The 24,584-nt window shown below is 40.4% G+C and overlaps 1 long non-coding RNA gene across 2 annotated transcripts in view; it reads left to right on the forward strand.

The window, feature by feature from the left end:
• Nucleotides 1–24,032, forward strand: part of LOC109889813 (uncharacterized) — a 46,762-nt gene extending 22,730 nt beyond the window's left edge. Inside the window, exons 4-9 of one of the 2 annotated variants that reach the window (XR_004209817.1) lie at nt 18,322–18,462; nt 18,729–18,889; nt 19,011–19,208; nt 22,699–22,815; nt 23,338–23,519; nt 23,770–24,032. This is a non-coding gene — a long non-coding RNA (uncharacterized LOC109889813). Of the gene's footprint in view, nt 1–18,321; nt 18,463–18,728; nt 19,209–22,698; nt 22,816–23,337; nt 23,520–23,769 lie in introns of both variants that reach the window. The other variant, XR_004209816.1, reaches the window with a different exon arrangement.
• The last annotated feature ends 552 nt before the right edge of the window (nt 24,033–24,584 follow it).

A 24,584-nucleotide genomic window follows, 5' to 3' on the forward strand; every position in this document is an offset into this window, starting at 1 on the left:
TTGACAGACTTTGTAGCATTAGCCTTATCATAAAGGTCACAGGCTAAAATTGTCACTTTGTTGTCAGGGCTATAGTCCATTGAAGCAATTCTTAGAGCCTTGAGATCACTGCGGCCGCAGACCTGTTCTTCCAACGCATATCCTGGCACATTTGTAACACTCAGGACCTGTTCAATTTTACAAAGAGCCAGCCTGATGTTTAGCCATTCTCTCATCCCCAGAGCCGGGGGAAAACTCCCAGGTTTTGCAGGATAAAGGGGTTTGGGTCCACGGTCTGTGAATATCTTTACCGTAGAATCCTCCGGGTGGAATATGTAAGACATGTGGCCCTCACTCGTACCCAAAAATCCTTTAAAACATTCTGGAGCTTCACACAGAACTTCTTCAAGGCTTTGGTCACTGGGTTCATGACAAGCCGAGCATAACATCCCTAAAATTGGCATAGGTGTCATTTTTGTTTAATATTCAGGGGGGTTATCATGTGCACTCTTAAACAGGAATTGTTCAGGCGCTTTATAAGGGGCATTAACCAACCCAAACCGTGAGAAACAGTAACAGGTTGACCTGACACATGGTCACTTACTCAACCCTGGGCATGCACCCTTCTACATGACATAGGGTCATAAATCATTACATAGGGTCATAAATCAGGCTTGGGTCATCAATCATTAACGGCCTGTCAAATGGACCCTTACTCACCCCATAGCCCCCACCTAACCAGGCTTGCCTATCAGGCTTGGGTCATCAATCATTAACGGCCTGTCAAATGGACCCTTACTCACCCCATAGCCCCCACCTAACCAGGCTTGCCTGACCAGAAGACATGCACACGTCATCACTACATAGGGTTCACATAGCGTTCACATAGGTTCACATAGGGTCATCAATCAAAATTTTGACACGTGACATCTACTTTAATCTCTCTGAGGATACCTAGTCAGTTGTCCAACTGAATGTATTCAACTGAAATGTGTCTTCCGCATTTAACCCTAGTGAGCCATCGTACTATCATGACTTGACTTTCATTAATCTGATGATTTATTTATTTAATCCACTAACAATGTTTAATTATTACCCGATTAAATGAACCATGTAACAATTAACTCATTAGGAATTTGGGAATTTGTTTAGCGAGTTACCATCTCCCAAATTAAACTCTAGAAGATATGTTGATAAGTCACTTATTATTTCATTACATCATATCAGTCTCATTCTGAACAGTCGTGACCCTCTTGGATCCAGAAAGAACCCCAGCTTTGCTGATTATTCAGTACGACATAATACAATGCACACACACTTACATGAGACAAAAGTTCCTAGTGGACTGACAAGATATGACAGCATATTACACAGAGATGGAGAAGGGGGTGGGGAAAATAGAGAGATTTTTTTGTAATTTCTTTAGGAATGTCTTCACATTAATCACACACCTTGCACACGAACCCCCGTGCGCTTTGGAATAAGAAGCAATGAATATATTTACACGTTTGAATGCCGCTGTTCGTCATCTATCTCTGTTGAAACCAAACCTTCTTGAGAGGGGGTTTGTTAGCCTTTCCACAGCCCACTTGTACATGCTCCGATTGTCCACCAGAGGTCACAATGTCCTTCTTAGTTGTCCAGTCTCCAATGAGCTTTGTTCAGAACTTGTTCTTAGCTCGTGTGGATAGTCAGAGTTTGAACCTCTTTTACACGGACAGCTGCAGCCTGTTCATGTTCGGGTATAGTCTGGTGAGTGTTTCTTCTTCACCTTGTGTTTTATCAACCATTTCCCACATGTAGCTAAAGCCCCATTTGTTTCTTGTCTGGTAGGTGTGGTTATCTTCTCATCTAGTGTTGAAGTTGAGAGTTTCAGAGTTTCCAACCAGTTGAACGTGTGGACCACGGTCTCACATCTTCTGGTATGATATGTTAACCTCTCTGCGCACCGAACCCGTTAGTGGGATTAAATTTGACAACATACGGTGATCGCTACATAAATAGTCATATTAAATATTCATGAAAATACAAGTGTCTCACATGTTTCGAAAGCCTAGAATCTTGCTAATCCAACTGCGTTGTCAGATTTAAAAAAGGATTTACTGCGAAAGAATACCATGCGATTATCTGAGGATAGAGCCCCATAAAAAACAACTATTTCAAACAGCACAGGAGTAACAAAATCACAAACTGCAATAAAATAAATTGTTTACCTTTGACGATCTTCCTCTGTTTGCAATCCCAATGCTCATTGATCTTTTGTTGATTAAATCCATTTTTATAGCCTAACACAAAACATTTTGTGAACCGCTTGTGTCGTGAATTCCGTCTCATTCCATTTTCGACAACACATTTGATGTAAATACACACACTAAACGGGACTTTTCCAGTCATGTTTGGTTTCATTGCAATCAACTGGTTTGTTTGTAACACAACCAAACCTGATGGGTCATTTCGCGGGACGTATTGACTGAAAGAAACCGATTTGAAGACAACAAGTAATGACATCATTGTGCACCAATGATATGACCGCTGTTTTATTGATTGACTGTATTTTAACCCAATGACCACTGATTGTCTTGCAATCTAGCTGGGTAGGTAGCCAATGAGCTGAGGTAAACGGCAATATGTAATGGTTATGTGTTGGAAGACCAACCCATGTAGTAAACTCCGGCATAAAGAGGGTCATTCGCCATTGAAGATTCATACTGGAAGGAGCGCATGTTATGCACAGCACTATTTGGCAAAGGATATGCATATTCTTGGTTTCATTTGAAAGAAAACACAATAGATCTGGTTTAGATAATACAATGAAAAGAACCATACATTTTTTTTATTGTTGTATTATCATCTTTAAAATGAACAAGACAAAACAAACTTTCAGATAGGATGATGGGGACAATTTCAATGAAAAAGGGCAGCAGGGCAGCAGTACTTGTGCAAAGTTTCAGAATGATAACTTCCAAATGAGTGTTCTACATGACATTTATCATGAAGTCACCCAGGTGTCCCACACAAGTAGCCCAAATGTACCCAAGTGGCCAAATTCGTGAGGTTATACATTTTGAATGGAATAACTATATACAAAATACCAAAATGGTATTCTAACACACTCCCCCCCAAAAATTTAGAAAAAACATGAAAAAAAGATATACATTTATAAAATAACAGTATCAATATTTGGAAGACCCTCAGTCCTCTCCACAATATTGTGCTGCTGATGCCAGGTGCCATAGCAGTCTCTTTCTGCTGTAAAGCAGAGGGTCACCAAGCATGTGGTGCAGGTGATGGGGGACTTCATTTTGCAAAGAACACAGCGACGCCTCCATGCTGTGCCCTTTTGGCCCTGAGGCACATCCATGCCTGCAGAAATATATTTGGGCAGATGAACACCACTTGTGGCAGGAGCAGAAGGGACAGAGGTAGAGGGGCCAGAACGTGGTGCATTGGTGCTGTAGCCAGCAAGCTCCTTGATGAGCAGCTCTCTGAAGGCTAGCTGTGAGATGGGGGGCTTTACCCAGCTCTTAGGCATTTCCTTGTGTAGGATGAATGCATTCACCCCAGCAATGTCGATGAAATGATAGAAGAATGTCTTGTACCATTTCATCATATTATGGAGAACATTGCAATAGCCTATCAGCACATCTGACAGGTCCACCCCTCCCATGCTCTTGTTGTAGTCCTTTATTGCAGTTGGAATGGGGAAATGTTTTGCGGTCCATGCCCCAGTAGCGCTGAGACAACAGGTGTCCGGCTGGATGAACCAGCTTCAGTGGGGGATGGACACCTTGGCACTGGGGGCTCCCATTCGGAGTCAGTGTCACTGTGAAAGAAAATGTTCAGTTAGAATAGTTTCACATATGAGCCCTGTATCAACAGGTATAATAAAAATATATAGAGAGAGTACAGGGAACATAAGGTTGAATATATTATTATAGACCTGCTAGATCTACTGTCTCATTTATATTATGACAGACCAGCTAGATCTACTGTCTATTTTATATTATCACATTTCAGCTAGATCTACTGTCTTTATTATATTACAACAGACCAGCTGTATCTACTGTCTCCATTTCAATTTGGCCATTGTTGTGGGCCTGCCCTCCCCTCAACAGCCTCAAATAGGATATTTCATGTGGCAGACACACGCATCTCGGCCATGCTCCCTCTAATCCACAATATGTATATATGCACACACATACAGTGGGGCAACCAATTGTGCAACTTCTCCCACTTAAAAAGATGAGGCCATTAATTTTCATCATAGGTACACTTCAACTATGACAGACAAAATGAGGAACAAAATCCAGAAAATCACATTGTAGGATTTTTTATGAATTTATTTGCAAATTATGGTGGAAAATAAGTATTTGGTCACCTACAAACAAGCTAGATTTCTGGCTCTCACAGACCTGTAACTTCTTCTTTAACTTCTTCGATATAGGGGGTGCTCTTTTAATTTTTGGATAAAAAAACGTTCCCGTTTTAAACAAGATATTTTGTCACGAAAAGATGCTCGACTATGCATATAATTCACAGCTTTGGAAAGAAAACATTCTGACGTTTCCAAAACTGCAAAGAAATTATCTGTGAGTGCCACAGAACTGATGCTACAGGCGAAACCAAGATGACATTTCAAACAGGAAATGCCCCAGATTTTGAAGGCGCTCTGTTCCAATTTCTCCTTATATGGCTGTGAATGCGCCAGGAATGAGCTTACACTTTCTGTCGTTTCCCCAAGGTGTCTGCAACATTGTGACGTATTTGTAGGCATATCATTGGAAGATTGACCATAAGAGACTACATTTACCAGGTGCTCGCTTGGTGTCCTCCATCAAAATTATTGCGTAATCTCCAGCTGCGTGTATTTTTCCATTTTCCATTTGCTTCAGAGGAGAAACCAAACTGCCACGAATGATTTATCATCGAATAGAGGAGTTAACACCTTGAGGATTGATTCTAAACAACGTTTGCCATGTTTCTGTCGATATTATGGAGTTAATTTGGAAAAAAGTTTGGTGTTGTAATGACTGAATTTTCAGGTTTTTTTCTTAGCCAAACATGATGAACAAAACGGAGCGATTTCTCCTACACAAATAATCTTTTTGGAAAAACTGAACATTTGCTATCTAACTGAGAGTCTCCTCATTGAAAACATCCGAAGTTCTTCAAAGGTAAATTATTTTCTTTGAATGCTTTTCTTGTTTTTGTGAAAATGTTGCCTGCTGAATGCTAGGCTTAATGCTATGCTAGCTATCAATACTCTTCCACAAATGCTTGTGTAGCTATGGTTGAAAAGCATATTTTGAAAATCTGAGATGACAGTGTTGTTAACAAAAGGCTAAGCTTGTGAGTGAATATATTTATTTCATTTCATTTGCGATTTTCATGAATAGTTAACGTTGCGTTATGGTAATGAGCTTGAGGCTATGATTACGCTCCCGGATACGCTCCCGGATACGGGATTGCTCGACGCAAGAAGTTAAGAGGCTCCTCTGTCCTCCACTCGTTACATGTATTAATGGCATCAGTATAAAAGACACCTGTCCACAACCTCAAACAGTCATACTCCAAACTCCACTATGGCCAAGACCAAAGAACTGTCAAAGGACACCAGAAACAAAATTGTAGACCTGCACCAGGCTGGGAAGATTGAATCTGCAATAGGTAAGCAGCTTGGTTTGAAGAAATCAACTGTGGGAGCAGTTATTAGGAAATGGAAGACATACAAGACCACTGATAATCTCCCTCGATCTGGGGCTCCACGCAAGATCTCACCCCGTGGGGTCAAAATGATCACAAGAACGATGAGCACAAATCCCAGAACCACACGGGGGGACCTAGTGAATGACCTGCAAAGAGCTGGGACCAAAGTAACAAAGCCTACCATCAGTAACACACTACGCCGCCAGGGACTCAAATCCTGCAGTGCCAGACGTGTCCCCCTGCTTAAGCCAGTACATGTCCAGGCCCGTCTGAAGTTTGCTAGAGAGCATTTGGATGATCCAGAAGAAGATTGGGAGAATGTCATATGGTCTGATGAAACCAAAACAGAACGTTTTGGTAAAAACTCAACTCGTCGTGTTTGGAAGACAAAGAATGCTGAGTTGCATCCAAAGAACACCATACCTATACCTACTGTGATGCATGGGGGTGGAAACATCATGACTGATCCGTGTAAAGGAAAGAATGAATGGGGCCATGTATCGTGAGATTTTGAGTGAAAACCTCCTTCCATCAGTAAGGGCATTGAAGATGAAACGTGGCTGGGTCTTTCAGCATGACAATGATCCCAAACACACTGCCCGGGCAACGAAGGAGTGGCTTCGTAAGAAGCATTTCAAGGTCCTGGAGTGGCCTAGCCAGTCTCCAGATCTCAACCCCATAGAAAATCTTTGGAGGGAGTTGAAAGTCCGTGTTGCCCAGCAACAGCCCCAAAACATCACTGCTCTAGAGGAGATCTGCATGGAGGAATGGGCCAAAATACCAGCAACAGTGTGTGAAAACCTTCTGAAGACTTACAGAAAACGTTTGACCTCTGTCATTGCCAACAAAGGGTATATAACAAAGTTTTGAGATAAACTTTTATCGACCAAATACTTATTTTCCACCATATTTTGCAAATAAATTCATAAAAAATCCTACAATGTGATTTTCTGGATTTTTTCTCTCATTTTTTCTGTTATAGTTGAAGTGTACCTATGATGAAAAATACAGGCCTCTCTCATCTTTTTAAGTGGTGGCTGACTAAATACTTTTTTGCACCACTCTATTTACTTAAGAAACAGTAGATATCTGTCCTGCTAATGCTGTGTTTTATGGTCTCCACTCTAGCACCCTGCAGCTAGTCTGGGTGTTGTGAACATGGGTTTTGCTAGAGATAGCTGGAGCTGACAATTAATTGACATTATGATAAAACCTACAGATGGCATTCCAGTGACAGGATGTGGGGTGGTTGTAACTGGGATGGAGAGGAGTAGAACAATGACTCATAGTTTTCCAGATGCCAGGAAGATGAGACAAAGTAAAACACCATCCTGTGTAGATAACCAAGGTGGCTTATGGGAAGGTTAGAAATGACTGACTAAGCAATCTTGGTATCAGCTATATAAAAACTGAGCGTGGTCTGTAAAGTCTAGGCTCTCAGCCTAACAGTCAGAACAAGACTGACGGTCTCATTATTGCAATAGTTAAATCGATATTAAATTTTAAAAAATAAAAAATGTAAATGACCAAGTCTCTCTCAGTACTGAATTTCCACAACAACATATATTTTCTCAACGGGTTATTGTCAATAATATCAAAGGCTGCACTGAAATCTAAGTACAGGTCAATTTATTTAAACCAATCATTAGTCATTTGTGCCCTTCTCTATACTTTTATTTTATTTTACCTTTATTTAACCAGGCAAGTCAGTTAAGAACACATTCTTATTTTCAATGACGGCCTGGGAACAGTGGGTTAACTGCCTGTTCAGGGGCAGAACGACAGATTTGTACCTTGTCAGCTCGGGGGATTGAACTCGCAACCTTCCGGTTACTAGTCCAACGCTCTAACCACTAGGCTACGCATGCTGAAAGTCTGTGGTTCATTTGTTTACAGAGAAATAGCATTGTATTTGGTCAAACAGATTGCTCAGAGCTGGCAGCAAGCTGATAGATCTGCTGTTGGAACCAGTAAAGGCCGCTTTACCACTCTTGGGTAGCAGAATGACTTTGGCTTCCCTCCAGGCCTGAGGACAAATACTTTCCTCTAGCCTCAGATTAAAGATATGACAGGAGTGGCTATAGAGTCAATTACCATCCTCAGCAGATTTCCATCTATGTTGTCAATGTCAGGAGGTTTGTCATTATTAATCTCTAACAATAATTTTCCACCTCTCCCACACTAAATCCTAACATACAACGCTTTTCTATCATTATTGTTTTTTTTATGCATGAGTACTGTCATGACTGTCCTGTGAGGTTCAGAATGGTCAGATCAGACTGATGGGAGGGGGACAGTAACCAGGCCTCTCTCCCACAAAGAGGAGAGGGAGAGCTGCTGGAGGGTGACCTTCACACCATGTCGTAAATCAAGCAGGAGAGAAATCTCTGTCTCTCTAGTATTGGGATCGGAATATCTTTATCTAGAGAGAGACTTTTGCCAGCCAAAAACTCGAATGTTATAAAATTTTACTTTGGAACAAATATTTCGAACATCCGAAAGTGGGAAATGGTCAGAGATGGTCTATGGAACATTAATGTCTATTTTGTGATGTCATTAAAAATGGTATAGTGAAAATACTGTAACTTGGAAAGTGTACACACTGTCAAGTTTACATCCAATATGTGGTGTAGACCGATGGTTCCCAAACTTTTTATAGTCCCGTACCCCTTCTAACATTCAACCTCCTGCTGCATACCCCCTCTAGCACCAGGGTCAGCATACTCTCAAATGTTGTTTTTGCCATCATTGTAAGCCCACCACACACACACTATACGATATATTTATTAAACATAAGAATGAATGTGAGTAGGTAGGTAGCCTAGTGATTAGCGTTGGGCCAGTAACCGAAAGGTTGCTAGATCAAAACCCCGAGCTGACAAGGTAAATAGCTGTTGTTCTGACACAGAACAAGGCAGTTAACCCACTGTTCCTAGGCCATCATTGTAAATAAGAATTTGTTCTTAACTGACTTGCCTGGTTAAATAAACGTTAAATTAAAAAAACATTTGTTCATCAAAAATTGTGAATAACTCACCACAGGTTAATGAGAAGGGTGAGCTTGAAATGATTCACATAACTCTGCATTGTTGTATTGGAGAGAGTCTTAAATCCTTTTCCGCATAGTCTGTGCCTGTATTTAATTTTCATGCCAGTGAGGGCAGAGAATCCACTCTCGCATACGTACGTGGTTGCAAAGGACAACAGTGTCTTATAAAGGGGGGGGGGGGGGGGGGGGAGTGGTGAGCGTAGTAGAGATATACCAGTATAGAGGGATAGGCCAAAATTGATAAGTTTCACAAAGATTGGATTTTAGCATTTATAGCAATGGTAATCAACTGTACTGCAGGGATGAAATGGAAGTCACAGAAAATTGAGGTCGTGGTGGCAACTGCAGAGAGGTATTTGGGTGTGCGAGACTTGACATCACAGTTACAGGGTTAAGTGTGTTAAGTGGTGATGTCCCATCCTTTCAGGATGATGGCATGAAGTAGGAATACATGTCATTAGTGGAGTAGGGTGGTGTTAATTTTATTTTATATAATTTTAAAATTAGTGAGTGTAGTGTTAGATGGTAGGGTATTTATTTAGTAAATGTTTATTTTTGAAGCATAGTATAAGGGAGTTGTACTCTAGTCTAGTGGGGGGTGGTAATGCAACAAATAGGATACTAACCGCCATTAAACCTCATAGAAGAAGAAGTAGTAGTTGGGCGTGAAAGTTCAAGTGTGCCTAGTATGTGGAGTCTCATTGAAATAGAGTAGGGTGTCTACATGGGTGGAGAATCACGTGGCAGTTAACTTTTAATATGAAATGAACTTAAACATGATTAGACTGTAGTTTACTACAGTGTAAATAAATATTAATAATGAAAAGAAGGGAAGGGCCCTCATGCGTCTAAGTGCAATGAGTCGAAGTGCAATCAAAAACTGTAATCATCATTTTTAATTAGTATGGAGTACCAATTTATTTGTCTCTGCCTGCAAATCGTCCTCCTAAAGGGTAGGCTATAACGTATAGGGCTACGCAAAATGTAGCAAGTGTCGCTGTCATCATTCTTGCTGCTTCCAGTTCAGTAGCCATACCTACGACATCAGTGGCGCGTGTGGTCTCAATTAAACACAGTAGGCTATATCCTACGTATACATGGGCAGAGAAGCACGGGGCAGTTATCTTTCCAAGAAAATGTACATCCTAAATGGGCCTATGATTAGGTTTACTACATTGCCTAGAAATAGGCCTACATTTTGATCACCCATTTTTACCTGTCTGAAAAAACTCCTACAAGCTAGGCTATAAAAATAGCTCAAGGGAAAGTGTAAGTCTCTCCAACTCTGCTCTCTTCAAACTACATCTAGGCTGATATAGCCCAGTAATACAATGTTAGGACCATGTGAGAATGTCTGGTAATTTAACCTATTTCTTAAGTTATTTTAAATTGCTGGGACCATGGCTGGCAAGTGAGCTGCGTCACATTTGCCTAAAATAACATTGCTGGACTGTTGTTGCGTTTGGCTGAGAGTCGGACATAAAGCCAGCGGGGGCTGACAGGTTGAAGAAATCGATCCTGCGAAGACCTCTACTGTGCACCATGACAGTGAAACCTGTAACGTTAAGAGCTGTTTATTACTGATGGTGTCAATGTCAAAAGTAGGGAATTAGCTTTGGAAACTGACAGATCAATACCCAGCTAGCGATGAGGAATCTGCCCAGAAGCAGCCGAACTGATTGAATCGGGTGCCGGACTCGGCCCGGAATCAAAATGAATGACTGCCCAAGTACATCGGCCCATTTCCGTCTACCGACTTTGCCGGCATTTTACCAGAATCCCCCCAGAAGTGGCCGTATACAAAATGACCAGATTTAGTCATTTTAAATATTACTCTTATACATAGAAATTATACCCATCCAAAGCTGATCAATTGCCTTCAACAATGTATCAAAACACGACTTAAACAGGAAAGACTCTTAAAGAATTTAATTTCAATGTTCATTTTAAAAAATGGATCACAAACAATGAGAAGTAGGTCTGGTCACTTCTCACCCGCTCTCTCCCTTTTCTCCCTCCATCTCTGTCAGGGGCTAGCTCCATCCACCGTTTAATCTCTTTTTCCACATCAGGAACTTCAGTATGCCTTTGTAAATATCAGAAAGAGAGAAAAAATGTACTTCCTAGCTGACAATCAAATTGACATGCTGGCCTGTTTTTATTTAATTAACCACTTTATGCCTCTCTGCCCCATGCAGTGGCCTTGAAAGCAAACTTACCGATAACAACACTTTTTAAGGCAAGAGGCGCAAAAGCCTGTTTACCATTGGCCCCTCTCCAAAACATAATCAATGCAATCACATTATAGATGAGGGGTGGGCAACTTTGATGTTGGTGGTGGCCACAATATGGACCTGACATGTAACACTTACGATCACACACTGGCTGCTGCTGTTGTTGAATGTTTGTATTGTTTGTACAGATGAACGTGGTACCTTCAGGCGTTTGGAAATTGTTCCCAAGGATGAACCAGATTTGTGGAGGTCTACAATTTATTTTCTGAGGTCTTGGCTGATTTTTTTTTATTTGCCCATGATGTCAAGCAAAGAGGCACTGAGTTTGAAGGGAGGCCTTGAAATACATCCACAAGTACACCTCCAATTGACTCAAATTATGTCAATTAACCTATCAGAAGCTTCTAAAGCTATGCCATCATTTTCTGGACTCTTCTAAGTGTACGTAAACTTCCAACTTCAACTGTATGTATATTACTTAATATTTCAATATGATATGAATGATGTAGTGCTCATTACTTTAGACACAAATTCATGCACTTTAAAAGACACATTTGAATTTTGAATAGTTCGAATCAGGAGCGTGGCCATCATTTTTTGGGGGATAGGCCTAGAAAAATTTGGATAGGCATTTTTTTCTACTTGTTTATTACATTTATTTTGCGATGTGCACCGTATATTATTTTGTAATACAATCATTTTATACTAGTGCATAGTACTTGGAGTAACCTCGTTACATATATAAATATTTACCTATCCCACCATATTAAAATAAGCGGCAACTTTAGACCAGTTGCCAACAACATAAAACTCATCTTCAGATGCACTTTAATCTCAATGGGAAAACAAGCCTATATTTGATGTTACCATTTTACCATGGCGGGCAGTAGTACTATAAAAAGCTACCTTTAGCAGACGTATCGTAAGGCGTGACCTTCATCACAAGGCGCAGACGGCGAGGATTTTAGTGGAATATGGCGATGATTTCATCATAATCCAATGTATCTGTCAGTTGACGCTCAAAAGACAGCAAACTGAAGTGGTTCAGCCGGGCGCTTGTCATTGATGTGCGAAGATGATTTTTTTTATCCTAGTTGTTGTATAGAAAAGTCTCTCCACACTGCATGAAATCATTGGAAGTGTGACAATGATCCTTAAAACCTGTTGGGGCTTGGGGCTCCCATTCAGCTGATAAAAATATTATTTAGAAATATTTATCTTTCACACATTAACAAGTCCAATACAGCAAATGAAAGATAAACATCTTGTTAATCTACCCATCGTGTCCGATTTTTTAAATGTTTTACAGCGAAAACACAACATATATTTATGTTATATGACCACCAAATTCAAAAACACACAGAGCGGTATTTCACAGTCACAAAAGCATAAATATAGACAAAATGAATCACTAACCTTTGATTATCTCCATCAGATGACACTCATAGGACATCATGTTATACATGTATTGTGTGTTTTGTTCGACAATGTGCATATATATATATATATATATATATATATATATATATATATATATATATATATATATATATATATATATATATATATATAAAATCTCAGTTTACATTGGCGCGTTACGTGCAGAAATAATTTGATTCCAAAACATCTGGTGATTTTGCAGAAATACTCACAATAAACATTGATAAAAGATGCAAGTGTTATTCACATAATTAAAGATAAATGTATCCTCTATGCAACCGCTGTGTCAGATTTTTTTAAATTTTATTACAGAAAAAGAATCTGAGAACGGCACTCAGAACCCAAAAAAATAGCCGCCATTTTGGCGTCAACAGAAGCTACAAAAACACTATAAATATTCACTTACCTTTGAATATCTTCATCAGAAGGCAGTTCCAGGAATCCCAGTTCGACAACAAATGACTGACTTGTTCCATAAAGTCCCAAAAAGCCCATAATTTAGCCACTTGTAGTTAGCTTGTTCAGCCCAGCATTCAAACCTCAAAAAGTATGAGCAATTCCTCCAGACAAAAACTCAAAAAGTTCTGTTACAGGTCGTAGAAACAAGTCAAATGATGTATGTAATCCATATTTAGGATTTTTCAAACATTAATCAGCAATAAGGATCCAACCCGGAGAATTTCATTGTCTGAAGAAAAGCATAGGAATGGTAGTACACTCTCTCGTGACCACACGTAATGAGACCGAGGCTTTCTACCAGACCACCCACACAAAGAGCTATTATGAGCCCCTCCTTCATAGTAGAATCATACAACCAGAATCTAAAGACGGTGACATCTTGTGGAAGCCCTAGGAAGTGCATGCTCATCCATATCTAACATGGACATCCAATGGCACTGTTTTCTATATTGAGTTCTCACTTCCTGTTTGGATTTCTTCTCAGGTTTTTGTCTGCAATATGAGTTCTGTTTTACTCACAGACATAATTCAAACAGTTTTAGAAACTTCAGAGTGTTTTCTAACCACCAGTAATAATACTATGGATATATTCCCATCTGGGAAAGAGTAGGAGGCCGTTTACTCTGGGCATGCCTTTCATCCAAAAGTGAAAATACTGCCCCCTAGCTTCAACAGGTTTTAACAGAGAATTTATATTAGGGAAAATATCATCAGGGCAGCTGTCAAATACACTCGTTATGGAGGAAAAGTCACTCTTTCCCATTTTCATTTTGCGATGCATCCGCTGAAAAAAACAGTGAATTCAGCATCCTGATCGCATGTGGTCTTCCGCTGCTCTTTAAGGCCGCAGGTTTGGGATTCTTTGGAAAAGGAGGCTGCCGCTTGCATGATCCCATATGTGTCTTCTTGAAATCTTGAGTTTAACTCCTGAATCTGTCTGTCTAGAATATTGTTCCAAAGTTGCCTCAGGTCACTGTCACTCTTGAATCTGGATGTTTTCCCTAATGAAGTTGTGACTACACTGTCTGCCAATTTTACAGGCAGTTTTCACTGCCTGATGCACTCACATCCCAATTACTAATATCATGTTTAATCATCATCTCTTCAGTTAGGGGGAGACTTTGATAAGGTTCTCAAGCTGAGTTCTCTGAATGTAGAAAAGCTGCTTTTGAGGATTTCAATTAAACCAACACAGTCCGTCACAGATAATGTAGAGCTTTGTAACCCCTTCGTAGCAAAATTACTTGTGTCAAACCATTTACTAAATGTGACTAACAGGGATAAAGACTTCTTGTTCTGGATTTGTTGTAAGAGGACTTTGAATTTGGTTTGTCCACAAGCCTCTGAAAAATCTGCAAGTACCTCTAAAAGGACATCTAGCAGTAACAGCACTTTTACTCACAGACCTTGATTTTGAACTCCACCGTACATCTGTGGATCTTTCTAGCTCGATACACGGCCTATCGGGATGCAACTCTTTCTGTACTTCCATGAATTGAGCATGTTTGTGGGATCCACTCATAAATGTGTGTAGCTGGTTTTGGTCCCGACTCTTTTGCCGCAGTGCACAGAACCAAATTCAAACGGTGCGAGTTGCAATGCACATATACGGCTTGCTTAAATGTTTGCTTTAGTAGGACATGTACCCCTCCTCTGTTCCCTGACATTACTGAAGCACCATCGAAACAAAAACCCACACGCAGAGTGGGATCCAACTCCAGGGGTTGCAACACTTCAAGTATTTTCTGAGAAATTCCTTGTGCAGACAAATAAGCGGTTTCCAACAGCTCTTTCTTTAATCATTCCCGCATGAATGTATCGAATGCACACAGCAATAAGTTCTCGTTTAGGTTGATCTTTATATTAATCTGCTAGTATGGCAAAATATGTGGAAGGCGCAGAATGAACTTCATCTTTTATCCTGCACAGTAACAATGATGCTGCACACTCCAGCAACTCGTTCTGAATTTCTGGGCTCATCAGCGTGGCATTGCGAGGTAGCTCATTAAGCCTGTTTTGTATTCCTGAGTCATACTTTGAGATGAAATTGAAGATTTCTAAAAAGTTACCTTTGTTGATTGCCTCTATGGTTTCTCTATGCCCTCTGGGTAGAATATCCTGCTTTGCAGACATTAGAACAATATCTATGACCACAGTTTCATTCTATAAAATCCATGTTTGCATCACCGTGTATTTGGTTCAACACAGTCCCATGACTTCTAGGCCTATGGGTCGCCTTGTAGGATTCAAATTTTGCAAGGAAACTAGCATGTAATTTGCTATTTTCATGTTTGAAACAAGCATTTCTTGTGAATTTCCAGTTTTTAAATCCATCTCGTACAAATCTGAATTCCAAATTTGCCCCGGGAAGTGCCTACAAAACGTACAATAAATTGCATATTTTGCTTTACTATACTCAATCCACACGAACTGGTCATACCACCTTGAAGAAAAGCAGCGTGATTTGCCATTTATCATACTTGAAGGGAACTTTGCTAGCTCTGGTTGGCAGGCTGGTTCATCAAAGATAGACAAATCTGTCAGTGGACCTACTGCAGGTTCACCCCCACCCGCAGCATCAAGAATGAGAGGAGACGGTGGGGTAGGCAAGCATGCCTGGCTCAACGTGGCATTGGCAGTTGTGATGACGATTGCGTTTGTTTCTATCCTGGTGCCACCTGTGAATGTCTTATTCTGGAAGCTATTGGTAGATTGATTCAAATGATTTTTTCCTCCAGACGTCTTTTTTTGAAAAACCTAGCGATCGACTGGTTTGCCATTGCTAGAACTTCTAAATTACCTTAGCTGGTGAGTCAATTCGAGTAAGCTAGCATGGTAGAGCTTGCTAGCTTATGCACTACAAAGTAAATCCACGTGACATTGCCAGGTTGTTCAGGTAAACCACTGCATGATTTTTAAAAAAATGTAACCAATAGTCGGAAGCCAACTTGATTGTCGCGGACTATTTCTTTTGTTACATTATATTAAAATTACCCATCAAAAATAAATCTCACATGCATTTCTTTTTAAAATGTAATAAAATAAAGAAAAATGATTTTAATAATAATACACTTTTTGGGGCTTGGCCTGAGATCAAACTGGGTAGGCCACGGTCACACAAAATAATTATAATTAGCTGGCTAGCTATTTTGTTTCCATCTTAACAAAAGGGTATCTACCGTCTTGAGTTCCCGTCACAGTTGGAATACCAAGCGCATCATTAACTTGTGTGCGGGTAGACAGGTTGAAGTAGATCTGCTCGAACGCAGGTGGTGGTCCAACGTGGATGTTTAAACTCAACGAATAGCCGTACTCAATATGCACAAATTACTTTCAAAGCTGAAATCTAATTGACTTCCGTATCAATTATAATTGAACTACCATTTTATGGAAAAATAAATAATGAAATGTTAATCATAAATTGTAATCATATCCTAGAGAGTAGCCACAATCGGCCCGAGCCGCAAGTAATACATTTGGGCCATATGACTCAAATCGAAATTGACCCAAACTCAATGTTCGCATCCTAGCCATAAGTAATTCTGCCGAAGGCGGGCCTGACTCGGTTCACATGACGTCGGCCGAGTGCCCAGACTCTCAGACGGAATCGGCCCAGATGCACTGTGCTAGCTGGGTATCGTTACATTGCCATACTTACTAATATAACTCACATTGCACTGAAAAAAAGTCAATGTCAATCTTCAATCGTTTGGCCGATTTGTTTCATCATTTGATTCAGGTCTAGTTTGATTGAGGCAAAAATAATAGCTAATGGAAGCTCTCTCTCCAACGATACATCAACTGGTGAAAGCTTGCCAAGTTAATTTACTTCTGAAACGGGACAAAACAAAGGCTACAAACAACTGCTGTTAGATAGCGATATGAGGTGGCTATTACTACTATCTTAGAGATAACAAGAGACTAGAGATGACCTGGCTGCGGTAGCTACTCACTAGCATAGCTTATATATTCACCTCAGTCCTGCGAGTAAACACTAGTTTAGTATTTTTTTCTGTTAAGTTAAACAGCAGAGTATTCTGAGAGTACTCTGTTCTGCTTCCTTTTACAACTCGGTGAAAGAGTGCAACATGTACACACAAAGTTCAACTCTCTTGTGCTGGTCCAGCCAGCTGTCCAGAAGCTATTCCTTCACACAGCCTGTCAGCCTACTCTGTGGTGTCCACATAGCATGGTCCTAAATCCAGTCGGATAAACACTCCAAAACAGCCTACCTGACTTCTCTGAGGCGTTCCCATGGTTGTTGTATCACATTCCAATGATAAAACTGGGGGAGACAAAAATGCCATTTCAGAATGTGGGGGACATTTCTCCCAGTGAAAGTTGCGCACCTGACACCTACCCTAATATAATAATAGTGTTAATTACTATTACAGGTCTTCAGACTAACATATTCCCATGGTGTCACTAACTTCTACAGTTAGTGGCACCAGCCCAAGATTTGGTCAGAGCCAAATCATGAGTAATTTTAAGTCATTCATGGTGCTTTATGAAGAAGTATAATGGACTACTGAGGTATTCAAGTCTCATCTAACACGTCCAAGCAGAAATGCATGATTCAAGATACAGTGGCTTGCGAAAGTATTCACCACCCTTGGCATTTTTCCAATTCCTATTTCTAGAATTAAAATATATTTTTGGGGGGGAGGTTGTATCATTTGACATACACAACATGCCTACCACTTAGAAAATGCTAAATCTTTTTTATTGTGAAACAAGAAATAAGACAAAAACAACAGAACTTGAGCGTGTATAACTATTCACCTACGCAAAGTCAATACTTTGTAAAGCCACCTTTTGCAGCAATTTCAGCTGCAAGTATCTTGGGGATTGTCTCTCTAAACTTGGCACATCTAGCCACTGGTATTTTTGCCCATTCTTCAAGGCAAAACTGCTCCAGTTCCTTCAAGTTGGATGGGTTCCGCTGGTCTACAGCAATATTTAAGTCATACCACAGATTCTCAATTGGATTGAGGTCTGGGCTTTGACTAGGCCATTGCAAGACATTTAAATGTTTCCCCTTAAACCACTTGGATGTTGTATTAGCAGTATGCCTAGGGTTATTGCCCTGCAGGAAGGTGAACCTCCGTCCCAGTCTCAAATCTCTGGAAGACAAACAGGTTTCCTCAAGAATTTCCCATCCATCATTCCTCATTCCTTCAATTCTGACCAGTTTCTCAGTCCCTGCCGATGAAAACATCCCCACAGCATGATACTGCCACCACCATGCTTCACTGTGGGGATGCTGTTCTTTGGGTGATCTGAGGTGTTTTGAGAACGAACAAAAGATATCTCAGTTTCAATGTCTTAGCTTAGAGAGAAGAAGCCTCGTGAGGTATTGGTCCGTCACATGTTATGAAACAAAATGGTAAATAGAATTGAGGGATCCCAAATTGTGACAATGCTGCTTTCATCTAACTAACGCTCTGTTTACAGATGTCTGGGAAGGAGTGTGGTGATCTGGGTAGTCAGGATACCTGGCTTGATAAGGCTGAGACATGCCTCCGTATGGGACTGAAATTGATGCTGGAAAAGACGCTGAACCAAGCTCCTAAATTCAGGTTCTCTGGAGAGCAGGTAAGGCTCCTGATTTAGGTCCTGGAGAGCTTCTGGGTTGTGCAGGCTGTCAATAAATCAGAAAATCACCTGATTAAACTCCTAAAGGTCCAGAGACCGACACACCATCTTGATTAGTTTGATATTTGAATCGGGTGTGGTACTGTAGGACATGGTCAAAAGCCTGCACACTCAGGCCTTTAAGAGACATGGTGTACAGTGTTCTACTCTCTGCTGTGAAGAAAGCAGACTTCTAGATGTCACTGACTCAATGTGCTGTCTTTCAGAGGGGTGGTGGAGCGTGTGCATGCAGCCAGCCCTGTCGTGCCCCATCCAACCAGTCAGTGCAGAAGCTCATGGCTTCTCAAGCTCAAGCTCATGGCTGCCTTTGACACCCTGAGAGAGACCGCCAGTGAGTTCCTCTGGCCACAGAGAGCAGGCTGCTGAGGTCAGACATCCACACAACATCATCGCATGATCTGATCCAATTTGGGATTAATAACGTTCATGTATGAATTTAATCATCCTATCTGCAGTTCCTCTGTTGGTCTGCTTCAAATCATTCACAGCATGTGTTCTACTTCGTAAGATACTGGCTAAACATTTTGACAATAAGGAGGGGAAACGACACCACATGATGGCTGGCTACTCCTTCATGAAGCAGGCCGGCTCCGCACAGGAACATGTGGTGCTGAACGCCCAAAGCCTGTTCCCTTCATGAGAGGTTTTAAGCTAATACTGCATATCTTCCCAACACCAGCCTTCAAGTGAGAGCATTACAAACATAACATACAGTACCATACAGTTAAACTCTTAGGTAATACTTTGTACTTGTTTTTAAAACATGTTGTAATTGTACTAAACATCACCACCAGTTGGTGGTGTCAAGTTATTCTGTTCTGATTCTGATCTAAGGATGGCATGTGCATGAAACAGAAAACAGAACACATTTATTGGAACAATATCTCAGCAGTGTTCTTCATTGTAATAGAGTTTGTGTTAATAAGTGTGCAAATCCCATTTTGCTTGGCTGTTAGAGTTCCTCAATCCAGAGTTTTGGCTATCTGTTCTTGAACTAAAAGCATTTGCAGATGGCAAACAAATTACACTCTATTTAGGGAGTAACTGAACATGTTGATAGGGGTGGGTAATTAGATTTGGTTGTGAAAAGTACATATATGGCTTGTTGTCAGAAAGCCTAATTTGTTGCTTGGACACCTGTCGAGCCAGGGCTGCCAAGGCCAAACCAGTGCTGCTAAATCATTTATTGACTTGAATTTGCCTTATGTTTTACTACGGATTTTGTTTGATTATAGAACAAGGAATTCTTAAAAAGTAGAGAATCATTCATTAAAAATGGGATAAATATACTATAAAGAAGTGTTGTGGAAATTCTTACACTGGGACACTCAAAGTCAATCTTGAATGAATCATTGTTTATTTGTCAGCGCGCTGGAGAGGTTCCAACCAACTCAATGCACCATAGTACACATGTCAATCAGGAGCTCTCCTTGTGAAGTTCCAGCAGTTGTCTTATATACGGCTATACATAGACAAGTTATAATTGCATGATTTAGCATAATTAAATAATCATTACCATTTTGTTTCATAACATGTGACGGACCAATACCTCACGAGGCTTCTTCTCTCTAAGCTAAGACATTGAAACTGAGATATCTTTTGTTCGTTCTCAAAACAAGGTCTGGGCGCACTGCCAAATTTTGCAGATACTGATAAGTGAGGATTCTTTAAATCAGTCACTTGCATGAACACAACCATTGGTGAATAGAACACAGAAATTTGTTATAAGAAAAGCACAAACATTCAAATTCCCATTACAAGAAGTTAAGCCTCGGCCTGTTCATGCCTTCTTCACAACAACAAAAATCCATAATCTAGCCTTTCTTACTGCACATGGTATATCAGCCAAATTATTGTTGAATGTGTGTGGACTCTGGAGGTTCCACCTGTTTGCTCCAGAGCTCAGTTCGTTCAGACAGACAAACCACACACACACAAACACTGTTTGGTGGTTTGTCAGCAACATCTGATAGGAGACGACTTGCCATATGAAGAACAAGCATTCTAAGAGCCAATGTCAAAGATGGAGCAGATATGACTTGCACCATCTCCATCTGGATCTAATAATGAAAAGACATTGAAACAGTCACCTGCTTCATTATTAAACCACCTGCTGAAATATGTCAGAATCGTGTGTCGGCTGTATAGAAATAATAACACTGAAAGTGAAGATCCTTAAACTAAATAATGAGGGATTCTTTCCACCTAATGGAGGTGTAGATTACATCTCACATTCCAGTTAAAACTTAAATGAGGCTGCATGGGATTTCTCTTAAATGCGACTCCGTGCAGTCAATCACAATGTCTGCTATGGGTATAATGCAGGGAGCCGCTTGTGAATTTGACAGCTCTAACGCAGTTCCACCTCAGACCGCCGGCTAGCGCGGATTTGATAGAATCTTGCCCAAGTTTCAGATGGGAATACAATGTCAGATATTTTGTATTTATACAACAATTTAATGCATTGTCACTGTACTTAATCTAATAGCACAACCAAAATGGCATGGATTGCAGTTGAGATTACATTTAAAGCACATTATGCAAGTGATCAATGCTGTTTGAGATTCTGTGCATATATTAGTACAGCAATTGTGAAGATCTCCACAGATCTGTGACCTTTGCATGCTATCGTGAACATGCAGGCTTTCTATAATTACAATTATAATTTCTATAATTACAACTATAATTCTATAATTATAGTTACTTATAGTTACTCATTTTAAGGTTGAATAAATACTGTTACATTAGTTTGCAAGATAACATGTGTAGCTCCCTTCAGTAACCATGAGCATAACCGTTCCTTGATTTTAACTGGCGGCTTTATTCTGTAGTTTTAGTCAGAATTATCACCTTCCGTGAGAACTATAAAGTAAATGAAAAATACAGTTAAGCACACTCTTACAACCTTATCTTACGAGTGACTTATTAGCTTGGTATAACTCTGAAGTGCTTACATACATAACAGTTTAACCGGCGCTATAACAGTATCATATTAAACACATGAATAAAAGAAAAATACCTCATTGGCTGCTTATTACAGAAGGGAGGAAATCAAACTTCACACGTATTATTCCTGGCATGAATTCACACTTCATCCCAGCATACACACTGCAACCTTTATGAACTACGCCCGATGACATGAAAATGTAGCTAACACAGCGCAGGATTGCCTTCCCTCCAAAAGTGTGTTGCTACAATAAGGATCCCCGTTACAACAGTATTAGCTACGTAGTTCCGCTTGTCTTATTATTTCCCCTGCACAGCAGACACGTAAACAATTCAAACAAAAGACAACAACATAACCTCTAACTGTCAGTTACACCATGTACTGTATTACCAAAGTAATAATGAATTGTGTTTGGTTGCCAATGCAACCAAATATTTAAAGGGTAGGACTAAATCAAATCAAACTTTATTTAAAGTGCATTTTAAGTTTGATTTAATTTTGTCCTATTCTTTAACTTAGATTTTTGGTTGAGATAGAGACAAGAATCCAAGATATCAATTATTAATTTGTAGGCACACTGGAATTAAAGCCATACTAAGTCAGTGGCACAGATGGAACTGTCCAAGCAGAAGATACATCTCCTTCAAATATTGATGTTTGGTTGCGTTGACAACCAAACACAATTCAATATCAAGTTTGTGGACAAATACCCCCAAGACATGCTAACATCCCCTGTTATTGGTAATGGTGAGAGAATAACATGTTTTCGGGGTATGATCTTTGACCCTCTAACTTTCTCACTCATCATTATTCACAACTCATTCAGGATTATCCATAATCATGGTGGCATCCACATCAATGTAGAAATGTTTAGAAACATGATTTGTCCTTATTTATAATAAAAGTCATTCCAAAATGACACAATACATTATTTACCATTCATTCAATCTGAAACACAACAAAAACTGCAAAGGCATCCAACATGTTTGTAGAATCACAAGCTTGAAGTAGTCATTGCATGCTAGGAATATGGGACCAAAAACTAAACTTTTGAATACTTTATTTATAAGAATCGTTAAGGGTGATAATAATTTTGACCCCTACCCTTTTTAGATTTCCCCCTTACCCTCCATCTCCTTCCCTTCTTCCTTTATACAGCCCTCCATTTCCAAGTTTGTATTGTGAGCGTTCATGACCAGATTGTAAACTAATCTTGATTCTATAAACAGGAGGAGGACTGATCAGAGTCTAAAGCCAGCCCTGAGGAGGAGTTAACCAGAGAGAATGGCCGAGATTCAAGCAGAACTGAGCCCAGACAGTACATGGCCAAATGTGCTGAGTTGCAGGTATTGTATAGCTTACCTGAAACAACTGACCTATGACCCTTTCTCCACTTTAATCTGGTGTCCTTAGACAAAACCTAGTCTATCTTGGCTAGTCTTAATATCAAAGACAGTCTTTATACTAAAAGTAACCGGACAATGTCAAGTCCATCCAGAAATGTAACTCTGAATTTAGTGCACTAGATTAATAGTATAACTTGTGCGTTATGCTAGTATGTTGGCATACACAACTTGAAGATACTTGTTTTCTGTATCTGTGTGTGTGTCCGTGTTTAACTATATTTGTGGGGACCAGACTAACTGGGGACATTTTGTTGGTCCCCACAAGGTAAAATGCTATTTCTAGGGGGTTTACGGTTAAGGTTAGAATTAGGTTTAGGGTTAGGAGCTAGGGTTAGTTTTAGTGTTTGGAGCTAGGGTTAGTTTTAGGAGCTAGGGTTAGGGAAAATAGGATTTGGAATGGGAGTGAATTGTGTGTCCCCACAAGTTTAGTTGTACAAGGCTGTGTGTGTATGTATCCTACAGGAGGAGGGTTCTGCCTAGCAGCTGCTGGCTCTGGCCAGTGAGGCTTTAACGCAGGCCATCAGCCTCTCTCTGCAACACAAACCCCCCCTAGCTCCAACCTCTCAGAAGCCTGTCTCAATATGCTGGAGTGTCACGTCCAGTTTGACCCGTGTGCCACCGGTCAATAACTGGCCCTGCTTCAGGTATGTACTGTATGTGTGGGGGGAGGGGTGTGTGTGTGTGCATACATATAGAACTGTTTTATATCTGTGTGTGCACATGTGTACATGCCTGTGTATGTCCGAACGTGTGTGTAGTTAGATGCTGTCTTGGTCACTACGATGTGTGTCACAGTCTAACTGTTTGTGTGCTAGTGTCCCTACTCCCTTCCCATTAAATCTGAGAGCTCAACATTGTGTGCTCTTGCTAATCTCTGTTCATCTCTATTCCCAGAGCTGCTCTTGCACAGCTATTATGGCTGACATTCTAAGATCTGATTGCAGATTGTGCCAGCGCTCTGCACTACTCAACCTACACAGGGACCTGCTCCTCTCTCACAGGAGACCACTAGCCTACTGAAGGGAGTGGAGGGCACCCTCAATTCAACAGATCTTTTATAAGCACCATATAGACATTCACTTGAGCACTCATTACTGGTTCCCCATAAATGTAATTCAATACATTAAATTAAGCCTTGTTTTGTTTCACACACTGAATGCCATGTGGTCTCACTGTGATGCATCCTCCATCTTTCTTAGCTGGCTAATTGCTCTTTTAAATTGTGTGTTCATTATTTGACATACCAAGCTTTGGATAAAATATTTATTTGCAGTTACCATTTCAATTGTGTATCATAAATAATGTGTACAAAATGCATCAACATGTATAACATGTGTGCCCAGGCCTACAGCCACCTGACCATTAACCCCAACCACCTGAGTCTCCTGGTAGAGCTGCCCTCTAACCTGAAGATCCTGCTGCTTCAGCACACAAGACAGGTACTTGTCAACCACAGGAGGCTGCTGAGGGGAGGACAGCTCATAATAATGGCCCAAACCGGGGCCAATGAAATGGCATCAAACACCTGGAAACCATGGAAACCATGTGTTTGACATATTTGATACCATCCCACCTAGATACCATCCCACGAGCCCATTATCCCCATTTAAGGTGCCACCAACCTCCTGTCAACATCGGCTTTTATTTAGTCTATCTACCGTGTCAAACACATACAAGTACATAAGTCTACTCTGGCCCCATCTGTTACA

This window comes from Oncorhynchus kisutch, linkage group LG4, assembly GCF_002021735.2.
Source record: "Oncorhynchus kisutch isolate 150728-3 linkage group LG4, Okis_V2, whole genome shotgun sequence".
NCBI classification, from domain to species: Eukaryota; Metazoa; Chordata; class Actinopteri; order Salmoniformes; family Salmonidae; genus Oncorhynchus; species Oncorhynchus kisutch.